We start from the raw sequence: 14580 nt of genomic DNA, 5'->3' as shown, positions 1-14580 counted from the left end.
ACGACAGATCAATAGACACTCCCGTCAAGTGCTAACGGCAAGCTTCTCCTCTTTGCCGTCTCCCTACCCTCTTTGCCATCAGCCGTGTTTAGAGCCAGCGGCAAAGTGGGGCACCCAGCCCCCCTCTCTCCCCCCTCCCCACCTTTGCCGTCAGACCTCATCCCTTTGCCGTCTGCCCTACTATGACAGCCTGAGACCGACGTTCCAGAAGATTCCCCCTTTATTCCATTTCTGTCGTGTGGATTCATTTGTTTGTTGCATCATCATCGCATCATGCGCATCATCAGCATTGCATCGGCACTCCGTTGCCGCCAGTTTTCAAAACATGCATCCGTTTTTAGTTGCCGGTTCTCTCTGTGTCTCTCGTTGCCCGTTCTGAGTCCGACCACACACGCACGTGCCCACGGCATCGTCAAAACCATGTTTTGAAAGTGTGTTAAAACTTTCTCTTTTTGGATTGAAACTTGGTGTGCGGTCTTTATATGTTGTCTGTGGGCCGCCTGCCAATTTTCGTCGCAATCGGAGCTCGTTCGATGCTCGTACCGTTAAACCTATAGCGGCACTATAACCGGTCAAATTGTTGGAGATTTTCGTTTTATAAAACCTGTTGTCGGGCTGCCACTTCCCTCTTTTCTTGACCCATCACACTTTACACGGCCCATTAATCCATCCTAGCAAACCCCGCGATCGGAGTCGTCCGATCGAGATCCGACGGCCCGAGAACGGTGCAAGACCCCCTAGCCGAATCCCGTGTGTTATAAATAGATGTCAACCCTAAAATCTAGGACCTTTGTCCCATCCAGCCACCTAGCCGCCGCCACCCATGTCCCATCTCCTTCCTCGTTTTCCTCCTGGCCAACCAGTGTTGGCCTCGGACCCGAGTGCCTCCACGTCCCTTGGAGCCACCATCCAAGGCCAAGCTGTCGCCGACCTCGAGGCTCATTCCCGGCGCCTCCTATTTCTCTCTGCCGGGTTATTAGCAGAGCACCCGATGTCATGCTGCAGGAGCTCCAAGCGATGCTCAAGCTGCGCCACCGTCTGACTCCGGGAATGAATGGATCCATGCCCCCTTCACCGGATTAGCCGGCGCGTCGGCCAAAGCACCACTGCGAGCCAACCAGCTACAACAGCAGGGACAAGCTGGAGCCATGGTTGGAGCTGCATGCGCTGGCCCGCCTCATCTCCGCTCCATCTCCCAGGTCGCCCTCCTCTGTTGGACCCGACCAGCCCGGTGACCGGCGCCTTGCCTCGCCCTTCTCTTCTTCTTCCTCTAATTTCTTTCCCTGCTCTCCCTCTCTCTGACCATTTTGATCTGAGCCTATCTGAATCAGGAGCAACAGCCCTAGGGCCGCCATGGATGGTCGTCGCCGTTTGGCCAGCCATCCACCATTAACGCGTCGCCAAGTGCCGGATCTGGATGGGAACGAGTCGGTCCGCCCATTCCCGCGACCTCCACCGCATCCCCAGCTCGCCCCAGCCGCCACAAGCCTCGCCGACGCTGCCCCAAGGTCTGCCTTTATCCTTCAGTTTGCTGAATTCGTTAGATAAAGCTCCAATGTAGAACGCAAATAGGACCGTAGCTTAGTGGCTAGCGCCACTCGTTTTCGTCCATGGGATCAAGGGTTCGAGTCCCCATGGATGCATTATATTTTCATGCATTTTTCCCTCTCTCACGAATTAGCTTCTGTCTTTGCTTCAGTCAAATTCGAGCCCTATTCGTTCAGACACCAGTAGACAGCCCAGCTGGTTAGTACTCTGGATTCAATCCAAGAGGTATCGGGGTCGAGACCTAGTGCCCAAGTATTATTTTTTTTTGCCAACCTTTTTCACCCACGCACATGGCCACTTTGGTCCAATCCTTCTGGGCCACTGCATTCGGCCCATGCATTATTTTTTCTGTCTTGTGATTCAGCTAATTACCAAGGATTTCAGAAAAAATTGATTTTAAAACGCCCGTATTTTTTAAACCGAGCGTCAGATCGCGACAAGTTATATATGTAACTTGGCTAGAATTTCGCGTAGTTTAATAATTTCCAACTTTCATGCATGATAAACATACTTAAACATGTTGTGTGCATCGTTTTACGTGTCAACGTGATATAAATGGTTTAGGTCGTAGTTATTTAACCGTAGCTCCGTTGGAGATGTTCTCTATGTGTAAATGGATTGTAACGACGTGTAGAATCACGTGAAACTATTTATTTTGATGTTTAACAAACATTTAAACCTGTTAGTTCAGATCTGGACAGATTTATAAATTAACGTATGAGTCACCTCGGAGATGCTATATGTCGTTTCCGACCTCATTTAAAATGCCTACATATGTAGTTTAATTACGCTTCACCTCTTGCCATGTGTAACCACATTTAATATTGTCGTGTACCTAATCGAGATAGAAAGAAATAATCCGTATGTGGAGTTTCGTGAATATGCAACTCATTGCATATTGAACTTCACTTAATATGTAGTCTTTGATTGTTGTGATTCGCCGTGCCATGTCTTGCATATATTCAATCCTTCATGCATCATATGTGTTGTGCATCGTGTGGTGTATATCGTGTGTTGATTCTTGTTTTTGGTTTGCTTCGTCTCGATAGAGTTCCGCAAGCGTGTCGGAGAGTGAGGAACCATTCAACTACATCGGTCCGTCTGCTTCACGGAGTCATTCTTCTACCAAGCGGGATCTCAGGCAAGATGACCATTTCCCTAGTTACCATTACTATCATTGCCATGCTAGTTTTACCGTTTCTATAATTATGTCTTGTTGCCTACCACATGTTAAATATCAGCCTCCCAACATTGCCATGAAAACCTTCAACCTGTTCACAACCTGGCAAACCACTGATTGGCTATGTTACCGCTTGCTTAACCTTGTGTTAGCGTTGCTAGTTGCAGGTGTAGTTGCTTCCATGTGTTAACATGGGTTCCTTGTTATACCACCATATTAATGCTATTTAAATTAATTCACCTATATACTTGGTAAAAGGTGGAACGCTTGGCCTTTCTAGCATGGTGTTTTGTTGCACCTTTGCCCCCTTAGTTTCGGCTACCGGTTATGTTCCATAAATGAGCGCTCCTAACACGATCGGGGTTGTTATGGGGACCCCCTTGATAATTCGTTTTAGATTAAAACTGATCTGGCAAGGCCCAACATTGGTACTACATTTGCCAAAATAATAATTTTGTTAATACTGAATGCATAGGGCGTCATGAACCCGAGGAGTAATTTTACATAAACAGGGGGGGCAGTGCTAATGGTGTTTGTCCCAAACGGTCTGCCTGTGGGGCTGATACGTCTCAAACGTTTCTATAATTTTTGATGGTTTCATGCTGTTATCTTGTCATCTTTGGATGTTTTATGTACCATTTATATCTTTTTTGGGACTAACTTATTAATTCAGTGCCAAGTGCCAGTTCCTGTTTTTTCTGTGTTTTTGGCTCTTTTCAGATCTGATTTGGGAACGGAGTCCAAACGGAATAAAATCCCCGAAATAAATTTTTCCCGAACGGACGAAGATCAGGGGGCTTGAGGGCCAAGCCAGGAGAGCTACAGGGGGCCCACAAGCCCTGTAGCCGCCACCACGGGGCGGCGGCTAGCAAGCTTGTGGCCTCCCTGTCACCCCCTGACCTAGCTCCTTCGCCTATATATTCCCTAAAATACAGAAAAAAAATCAGGGAATCCACGAAAACACTTTTCCGCCGCCGCAAGCTTCCGTTTCCACGAGATCTCATTTGGAGACCCTTCCCGGTGCCCTGCCGGAGGGGACTTTGGAGTTGGAGGGCTTCTACATCAACATCATCGCCCCTCCAATGACTCGTGAGTAGTTCACTTTAGACCTACGGGTCCGTAGTTAGTAGCTAGATGGCTTCTTCTTTCTCTTGGATATTCAATACAAAGTTCTCCATGATCTTCATGGAGATCTATCCGTTGTAATCCTCTTTGGCGGTGTGTTTGTCGAGATCCGATGAATTGTGGATTTCAGATCAGATTATCTATGATATATATTTGAGTATTTGCTGATTTCTTATATGCATGATTTAATATCCTTGTTGATCTATGATTCTTGTAATGGGAGAAGTGCTTGGTTTTGGGTTCTTACCGTGTGGTGACTTTTCCAAGTGACTGTAGGGGCAGCAAGGCACACATCGTGTAGTTTCCATCAAGGGTAACAAGTTGGGCTTTGTCGTAGATATGAGATTGTCCATCTACATCATGTCATCTTGCTTAAGGCGTTACTTCGTTCTTTTGGACTTAATACACTAGATGCATGCTGGATAGCGGTCGACGTGTGGAGTAATAGTAGTAGATGCAGAAAGTATCGGTCTACTTGTTTTGGACGTGATGCCTATAGATATAATCATTGCCATAGATAACGTCACGACTTTGCGCGGTTCTATCAATTGCTCGACAGTAATTTGTTCACCATCCGTCTACTTGCTTTCATGAGAGAAGCCACTAGTGAACACTACGGCCCCCGGGTCTATTCACACCTATCGTTTCCACTTTTGCTTTTACTTTGCTTTGTTACTTTGTTGCTTTCAGTTCTCACTTGGCAAACAATCTATATGGGATTGACAACCCCTTCATAGCGTTGGGAGCAAGCTTTTGGTGTTTGTGCAGGTACTTGTGATACTCCTTCACTGGATCGATACCTTGGTTCTCAAAACTGAGGGAAATACTTACCACCGCTTCGCTACATCACCCTTTCCGCTTCGTGGGAACACCAAAGCAAGGCTCCAAGGCCACGGGGAAATACTTTGCATATTTTCCTAGGAAGTCCCTAAAGGCGTAGCCGTAGCAGAAGGATTCCTGGTGCCGTTGCTGAGGAGTATCAAGACAAGAACAGTCTCCCGTCAGCACATGTTTCTGGCGCCATTGGAAGGTCTTTTGTTGCAGTAGCAGAAGTATTTCTGGCGCCGTTGCCGGGGAAGGAGAGATCTATCCAAGTAGGTGTCACAGAATCATCTCTTGCATTTACTTTTTTGCCAGTGGCCCCTCGTTTTCCTCTCCACCACTTCACATTTGCCGTTTTCATTTGCCTTTCTCCTTTGTCGTTTTCTTTTGCTTTTTGCCTTTTTGCCGTTTCCCTTTGCCGGTTTTCTTGCTTGCTTGTGTGCTTGTTTGTGTGTTGAAGTCATCATGGCTGAAAACACGAAACTTTGCGACTTCTCGAGTACCAATAATAATAATTTTATTAGTACTCCGATTGCTCCCGCCACTAGTGCGGAATTGTATGAAATCAACGCAGCTTTGCTGAATCTTGTTATGAAAGAGCAATTCTCTGGCCTCCCTAGTGAAGTTGTCGCATCCCATCTCAATACCTTCATTGAGCTTTGTGATATGCAAAAGAAAAGAGATGTGGATAATGACGTGATTAAGTTGAAGCCTTTTCCTTTCTCGTTGCGAGATCGCGCAAAAACTTGGTTTTCTTCTTTGCCTAAAAATAGCATCGATTCTTGGGATAAGTGCAAAGATGCTTACATATCCAAGTATTTTCCGCCGGCTAAGATCATCTCCTTACGTAACGATATCATGAATTTCAAGCAACTTGATCATGAACACGTTGCACAATCTTGGCACAGGATGAAGCTTATGATTAGAAATTGTCCCGCTCATGGCTTGAGTTTGTGGATGATTATACAAATCTTTTACGCTTGCTTGAATTTCGCTTCTCGCAATATCTTGGACTCCGCCTCAGGTGGAACATTCATGGAAGTCACGTTAGGAGACGCTACAAAACTCCTAGACAATATCATGACCAACTACTCTTAGTGGCACACTGAAAGGTCGCCTGCTAGCAAAAAGGTACACATTATAGAAGAAATTAACTCGCTTAGTGCTAAGATGGACGAGTTGATGAATTTGGTTGCTAGTAGAAACGCTCCTTTAGATCCTAATGACATGCCACTATCTTCCTTGATTGAGAATAGCAACACTAGTTTGGACGTTAACTTTATTGGTAGGAACAATTTTGGCAACAACAATGCTTTTAGAGGAAACTATATTCCTAGGCCTTTTCTTAGTAAGTCCTCTAACAATTATGGCAAGTCCTACAACAACACTTATGGAAATCACAACAAATTACCCTCTGATTTAGAGAGTAATATCAAAGAGTTCATCAACTCTCAAAAGATTTTCAATGCGTCCATAGAGGAAAAACTACTCAAAATAGACGATTTGGCTAAGAGCGTTGATAGGATGTCTTGTGATATTGATGCTTTGAAAGTTAGATGTGCTCCTCCCTTGGATGAAACTTTAAAAGCTATGCGTGTCTCCATGAATGAGAGCAAAGAAAGAACCGCCCAAATTCGCGCTAGGCATGAATAGTTTAAAAGGGTGCGTTCTAGTGATGCAAATCACGAAGATCTTAAAGTGCTTGGTGTGACTCCTCTTGAATCTTTGTTTTCGCGTGTCAAACCTATTGATGAAGGGGCTGGATATGAATCCACTTTGGTTGAAAAACGCCCCAATGATTCGGAGTCTACCCATCTTGATGATAAAGGTGTGGAGAGTGGAGTAGAAGAAATCAAAATTTTGGGTAGTAATGAAACTCCCACTTTGGATTTCAAGGAATTCAATTATGATAGTTGCTCCTTGTTTGAATGCATTTCCTTGATGCAATCCATTGCAAACTCTTCACATGCTTATAGCCAAAGCAAAGCCTTTACCGCGCATATCATAGATGCTATGATGAAATCTCTTGAAGAGAAGCTCGAATTAGAAGTCTCTATACCTAGAAAACTTCATGATGAGTGGGAACCTACTATCAAAATCAAGATCAAAAACTATGAGTGCAATGCTTTGTGTGATTTGGGTGCTAGTGTTTCCGCGATTCCACAGTATTTATGTGATATTCTTGGTTTTCATGAGATTGAAGAGTGTTCTCTTAATTTGCATCTTGCGGATTCTACTGTCAAGAAACCAATGGGAAGGATCGATGATGTTCTTATTGTTGCAAATAAGAACTATGTACCCGTGGATTTCATTGTACTTGACATAGATTGCAATCCTTCATGTCCCATTATTCTTGGTAGACCTTTCCTAAGGACTATTGGTGCTATCATCGATATGAACGAAGGGAATAGTAGATTTCAATTTCCTTTAAAGAAGGGCATGGAGCACTTTCCTAGAAAGAAAATAAGATTGCCTTATGAATCTATGATGAGGGCTACTTATGGTTTGAGCACCAAAGATGACTATACATGATTCCATCACCTTTTGCCTAGCTAAGGGCGTTAAACAATAGCGCTTGTTGGGAGGCAACCCAACGAATCTATCATTTTTCTTTCTGTTTTGTGTTTTCCACACTTTCATAATTATGTTATGATTGTGTTTCTTTTTGCGTTTGTGCCAAGAAAAACCGTTACGATTAGTCTTGGGGATGATCGTTGGGTCATGCTGGAAAAGACAAAAACTTTCTTCTCACGAAAAGAATTTTCATTTTTTCTGTAAGAGATTTTGAGTTGATTCTTTTTGCTGCTGATTGCTTTGCGAATTCTGCAGACTGTCGTAAGTTTTTAGAATTTTCGAAGCACGAGAAGTATACGAAGTATACAGATTGCTACAGACTGGTCTGCTGTTAACAGATTCTGTTTTTGTTGTGTTGGTTGCTTATTTTGATGAAACTATGGATAGTATCGGGGGGTATTAGCCATGGAAGATTGAAAATACAGTAACCCGACATCAGCATAGGTAGAATTTAAGTTGCTACACTACCTAAGGAAATGGTGGTTTGCTTTCTTATACTAATGTTATCACGAGTTTCTGTTTAAGTTTCGTGTTGTGAAGTTTTCAAGTTTTGGGTGAAGTTCTTATGGACAAAAAGATAAAGAGTGGCAAGAGCTCAAGCTTGGGGATGCCCAAGGCACCCCAAGAGATTCAAGGATGTCGTAAAATCCTAAGCTTGGGGATTCCCTGGGAAGGCATCCCCTTTTTCGTCTTCAAATCCATCGGTAACGTTACTTGGGGCTATATTTTTATTCACCACATGTTATATGTTTTTCTTGGAGCGTCTTGTATCGTAGGAGTCTTTTATTTTTGTTGTGTCACAATCATCCTTGCTGCACACCTGGAGAGAGAGACATGCACTCACCGTGATTTTGTCGAGCTTCACTTATATCCTTTGGTAGACAATTCAGCTCACATGTGCTTCACTTATATCTTTTGAGCTAGTCGACTTTGCTCTATATGCTTCACTTATATCTTTTAGAGCACGGCGGTGCGTGGCTTGGTAGTTCATCTATGCTTTGAAAGTAGTCTCAAAAGGGGTATTTACATACTCTTAGCTCTAGTGCATCATTTGTATGGCAATCCCTACTCATTCACATTGATATCTATTGATGAGCATCTCCACAGCTCATTGATATGCCTAGTTAATGTGATCATCTTCTCCATGTTTGTCTTGCAACCTCCACCACACTCCACACCACTTATAGTGCTAAAACCATGGCTCACGCTCATGTATTGCATGAGAGTTGAAAAGGTTTGAGAAAGTAAAGGTGTGAAAACAATTACTTGGCCAATACCGGGGTTGTGCATGATTTAAATTCATTGTGCAATGATGATAAAGCAAAGCCAGACTAAATGCTTTTGTAGGGATAAATTTCTTTTGGCATTGTTATTTTGAAAGTTCATGATTACCTTGCTAGTTTGCTTGAAGTATTATTGTTTCCACGTCAATAGCAAACTATTATTTTGAATCTGATGGATCTGAACATTCACGTCACATAAGAGGAGTTACAAAGGACATCTATGCTAGGTACCATCAAAGCATCAAAAATTCATTCTTTATCACTTCCCTACTCGAGGACAAGCAGGAGTTAAGCTTGGGGATGCTTGATACGTCTCAAGCGTATCTATAATTTTTGATGGTTTCATGTTGTTATCTTGTCATCTTTGGATGTTTTATGTACCTTTTATATCTTTTTTGGGACTAACTTATTAATTCGGTGCCAAGTGCCAGTTCCTGTTTTTTCTGTGTTTTTGGCTCTTTTTCAGATCTGATTTTGGAATGGAGTCCAAATGGAATAAAATCCGTGAAATAAATTTTTCCCGAACGAAAGAAGATCAGGGGGCCTGAGGGCCAAGCCAGGAGAGCTACAAGGGGCCCACAAGCCCTGTAGCCGCCACCAGGGGGCGGCGGCTAGCAGGCTTGTGGCCTCCCTGGTGCCCCCTAACCTAGCTCCGTCGCCTATATATTCCCTAAAATACAGGGAAAAAAATCCGGGAATCCACGAAGACACTTTTCCGCCGCCGCAAGCTTCCGTTTCTGCGAGATCTCATCTGGAGACCCTTCCCGGTGCCGTGCCAGAGGGGACTTTGGAGTTGGAGGGCTTCTACATCAACATCATCGCCCCTGCAATGACTCGTGAGTAGTTCACTTTAGACCTACGGGTCCGTAGTTAGTAGCTAGATGGCTTCTTCTCTCTCTTGGATATTCAATACAAAGTTCTCCATGATCTTCATGGAGATCTATCCGTTGTAATCCTCTTTGGCGGTGTGTTTGTCGAGATCCGATGAATTGTGGATTTCAGATCAGATTATCTATGATATATATTTGAGTATTTGCTGATTTCTTATATGCATGATTTAATATCCTTGTAAGTCTCTCCGAATCTTGGGTTTTGTTTCGCCAACTAGATCTATGATTCTTGCAATGGGAGAAGTGCTTGGTTTTGGGTTCTTACCGTGTGGTGACCTTTCCCAGTGACAGTAGGGGTAGCAAGGCACACATCGTGTAGTTGCCATCAAGGGTAACAAGTTGGGCTTTGTCGTAGATATGAGATTGTCCATCTACATCATGTCATCTTGCTTAAGGCGTTACTCTGTTCTTTTGGACTTAATACACTAGATGCATGCTGGATAGCGGTCGACGTGTGGAGTAATAGTAGTAGATGCAGAAAGTATTGGTCTACTTGTTTTGGACGTGATGCCTATAGATATAGTCATTGCCATAGATGACGTCACGACTTTGCGCGGTTCTATCAATTGCTCGACAGTAATTTTTTCACCCTCTGTCTACTTGCTTTCATGAGAGAAGCCACTAGTGAACACTACGGCCCCCGGGTCTATTCACACCTATCGTTTCCACTTTTGCTTTTACTTTGCTTTGTTACTTTGTTGCTTTCAGTTCTCACTTGGCAAACAATCTATAAGGGATTGACAACCCCTTCATAGCGTTGGGAGCAAGCTTTTTGTGTTTGTGCAGGTACTTGTGATACTCCTTCACTGGATCGATACCTTGGTTCTCAAAACTGAGGGAAATACTTACCACCGCTGCGCTACATCACCCTTTCCGCTTCGAGGGAACACCAACGCAATGCTCCAAGGCCACGGGGAAATCCTTTGCATATTTGCCTAGGAAGTCCCTAAAGGCGTAGCCGTAGCAGAAGGATTCCTGGTGCCGTTGCTGAGGAGTATCAAGACAAGAACACTCTCCCGTCAGCACGTGTTTCTGGCGCCGTTGGAAGGTCTTTTGTTACAGTAGGAGGGGCCACCGCGAGGAAACTCGAGGTTTGGCACTCGTAGCTAGTTCCATCCGATCGTGTCCTGAGAACGAGATACGCGGGTCCTATCGGGTTCATCGACACGTCGGGCGGCCTTGCTGGATTAGTTTTACCTTTGACTAATGTCTTGTGCATCGGGATTCCGGTGATGCTTTGGGTAATCTCAGAGTTGAGGTTTTCCACTAAGGAGTCCGATGAGATCGCGAGTTTCGTGATCGAGGATTTCTATGCGGCTTGTGGTAATTTGTGATGGATTAGTTGGAGCACCCCTGCACGGTTAAACCTTTCGGAAAGCCATGCCCGCGGTTATGTGGCAACGTGGAAACTTTGTTTAACACTGGTTCTATATAACTTGAAGTAAACTTAATTAAAACTTGCCAACTGAGTGCATAACCGTGAATGTCTCTTTTGTGAGTTCCTTCTCCGATCGAGGACATGGTGGGGTTATGTCTAACGTAAGTAGGTGTTCAGGATCATTCATTTGATCATCAGTAGTTCACGTCCGCTATGCGTAGATCTTCCCCCTCTTTATTCTTGTACTCGTAAGTTAGCCACCTCACATATGCTTAGTCGCTTGCTGCAGCCTCACCACTTAACCTTTCCTCACCTAATAAGCTTTGCTAGTCTTGATACCTTTGGAAATGAGATTGCTGAGTCCCCTATGGCTCACAGGTTACTACAACACCAGTTGCAGGAACATGTAAAGGTTACTTGACGCGAGCGCGTTGATTGTTCATTTGGAGTTGCTTCTTCTTCTTCCACTTCGTCGATCTAGGATGGGTTCCAGGCTGGCAGCCTGGGATAGCAATGATGGACGTCGTGTTCTTTTCTCGTTTGTTTTCGTCCGTAGTCGGACCCTGCTCTTCTTCTTGATGTTTATGTATTGTACTGATGTGACTCTGATGTAGCTTGTGGCGAGTGTAAGCCAATTCCATATATCTCACCTTTTCAGTACATGTACTTGTAACGATATCTATTCTTGCGAAACGATGAGATGCGCTTCTATCCCTGTCGAGGCCCTCGTGCCTAAATAAGGATAGGATCGCATCTTGGGCGTTACAAGTTGGTATCAGAGCAGTACCGACCTAGGAGCCCCCTTGATTGTTCGAACTTGGCCGAGTCGAGTCTAGTGAAAACTACTTTGAGTCTAGTTATATATCGGAGAGTATGATTCTTTTTTTCTCCTCTTCTATGCTCCGGTGAGGTTCACGACTTAGGAAATTTCAATTCTACTCCTCTTCTCACTCAAAAAAAAATAGGATCACGCGAATATTTTTGGGATCTATATGATGCTGATGTGACGGAGTTCTGTCTTGGTGCCTCCTGTCTAACTTGATTTCTTCTAGGGAGTTGAGCTCCATGGGATTCTCGAGCACATTGTTATCATTCAGATTTCTTAGTATCTCAGGACGAAGGATGTTCGAAATTGCTTCAAGGAGTCCAGCTTCCCCAGTACTGGTGCACAGAGTTCCGGATGTATCGCCATACTTTGGATCGTTGTGATTACGAGTGTGTGAAATAGATGAAGTTCCGAGATTCTGGTTATGTGTTGACGGATGTGATACACTGGACAGGTTAGTATAGGAGTTGTGTGATATATTACTCCTTGTATCCGTGAACCAGATTGCATGACCAGAAATTTTGGGAGTTCTTAGGTGGGAATTCAAGTAGCTACTTATAGGACAATCTTCCAACAAATGCATGATGTTAGGTTGGCGTTAAACATCTACTGGATTCGTTTGTTCACGGTTGTCTTACAGCGGTTCTCATTGTGTCTTAAAGAGTCCTTGTAGCTTGCTACAACTCGGGGACGCTTCGTATGTCGTGTGCACTGCGTTGCACAGGATGGCTACTATAAGGATCGAGCCCGTGCGATACTGTCCATGAAAATATTGACCAGAATCTCTCTCATGAGTTTGTTTTGGCTAATTTGTAGGCTGCATCCTTTGTTTTGTTGAATATGGTAATTCGAGTTGCTTCGATGTCTAACGGTGATTTCATATCTTTCCAAGAGCCGTTCTCGTATTTTTATGGGAATGTTGATTCTGTTGCTCAATCAGATTGTCTTATCAATTCTTGTCAACCGGAGTTGTTATATCGATTCTTTTTCAACCGGTGTGCTTCTCTTCAAGTGAATTCTATCCTATCCAATTTTGCAAGATCAATCTCTCTTTTCTTCCGGAGTTCATCTCATCTGTCCCAAGTTGTCTTTTATTTTCCCCCCCTACCGCCCTTTTTCTTCAGGGATTGGATTTCATCCAAGTGCATTTCATTTCATTGTTGCTTCCGCTATCTGTTCTTTTCTCTCTTAGCCGGTGATTCATTGTGAAGATTCTAGGGAGCTTCGTGTTCATCTGTATTCAATCTTGTCATTTTTTCGATGAATTCATTTCAGTTATCCGTGTCATCATATCCTTTTTCATCCTTTAAATTCTTTCCCATGTTGAAAATTCTTATCAAGTCTTCTTGTTGTCATTTATCGATATTCTATCCGGAGTGTTGAAGATGTCTCAAAAGTTTTTTGTTTTCAATTCTTTAATTATTTCAAGGTGCTCAGACTCATCTAGTTTTCTTTGTACCGGTGCAATATCTCTCTTTCTAAGCAATCTTTCAACGGTGGTTTCTTTCAGTGGGCCCATAACCCGTAGGTTCTTTCCCAGGATCTTATCTGGCTCTTGTAATCTTTTTCTGGAGATCTCTAATTCTTTTCAATTATGACATAAGTATGAATCTCATCAGTCATATCCCTTCTTCAAGTTCTATTCGAATTAATTCATTATTTGGATCAACCTTTCATTCTTCTTTATTCTGGAGTGTCTCATTAGTTCTTGGTGGTGTTCTCCTCATCATTTTCAGCTGGGAAGACTGACGGAGTGTTTCTCTCAAATCTTGGTCCATTCTCTTGATGATTCATCATTTCAGCCTTTTGGCATCATCTTGAATTGTTCCAATCATGAGTAACCCCTTCCTTGCTATCCAGTGCATTTCAATGTTGAGTTTATTTCTCGATCCTCCGAAGGCCATCATTTCAGAAGATTTCTTCGTTCTCAGCTTTCAGCTTTCGTTCTCAAATTCTTCTCAGTTGTTGTCTCTTCGTTCGTCTCGCAATTATTCCGGTGCTTTGTTCAAGTGTTTCTCTCAGGTGGCTCATGATCTCTTCACTCTCATGTATCTCCATTCATTCATGGTTGCCTCATTCATTTCAATTCTCACTGGTGTTTCTTGCAACATTTTTTCTATTTGTGCTCATATCTATCTTCAATCTTTTCAAGAAGAATAAGGGGTTTGCTAAATCTGTTGTTTGTCATCAATTAAACTTGATGAAGGATAAGCATAACATAATTCTTATTCTTGTTCATAGTGATTTGAATTCTTCTTCCGGAGTGGCTCATGATATCAATTCTTTGTCTCAAGATGTTCTTCAAGATTCTTGTGGTAGTAGTTCTCATTTTTCTTCTTCGTTGTTTTCTTGCCAAGATATAGTTTCTATTCTTTCTATCGTAGGCCTTGTGATGTTGCTCTCGTCAATCTATTATTTTGTCTTTTTGTTAACATTTTGTTCCCTTGTCCAATTTAGTTAGTTAGTTTGTTGTGAATTGTCTCAAGATCTGTCCATCTTATCAAATTTTTGTCCCCTTTTCCTACCGAAGTGTTGCCGAAATTTTCTGTGATTTCTTGCTTGATTATCTTGTCATTCTTCTTATCTTTGCAACCTTCAAGGATTGTTGGTTTCACTCGTGTGTCAAAGAAGCTACTAAGTTTTACCTCTTTCTTTCTCAACCTCTCCCTCTTCCATTCTTGGATCTCGGGTTGAGATCCTCTTGTAGTGTAGGAGAGTTGTGACAGCCCGAGACCGACGTTCCAGAAGATTCCCCATCTATTCCGTTTCCGTCGTGTGGATTCATTTGTTTGTTGCATCATCATCGCATCATGTGCATCATCAGCATTGCATCTGCAGTCCATTGACGCTAGTTTTCAAAACTTGCATCCATTTTTAGTTGCCGGTTCTCTCTGTGTCCGTCGTTGCCCTTTCTGAGTCCGACCACACACGCACGCGCCCGCAGCATCGTCAAA

This window comes from Hordeum vulgare, chromosome 3H, assembly GCF_904849725.1.
Source record: "Hordeum vulgare subsp. vulgare chromosome 3H, MorexV3_pseudomolecules_assembly, whole genome shotgun sequence".
Lineage (NCBI taxonomy): Eukaryota > Viridiplantae > Streptophyta > Magnoliopsida > Poales > Poaceae > Hordeum > Hordeum vulgare.
This window is presented reverse-complemented; position numbering follows the sequence as displayed.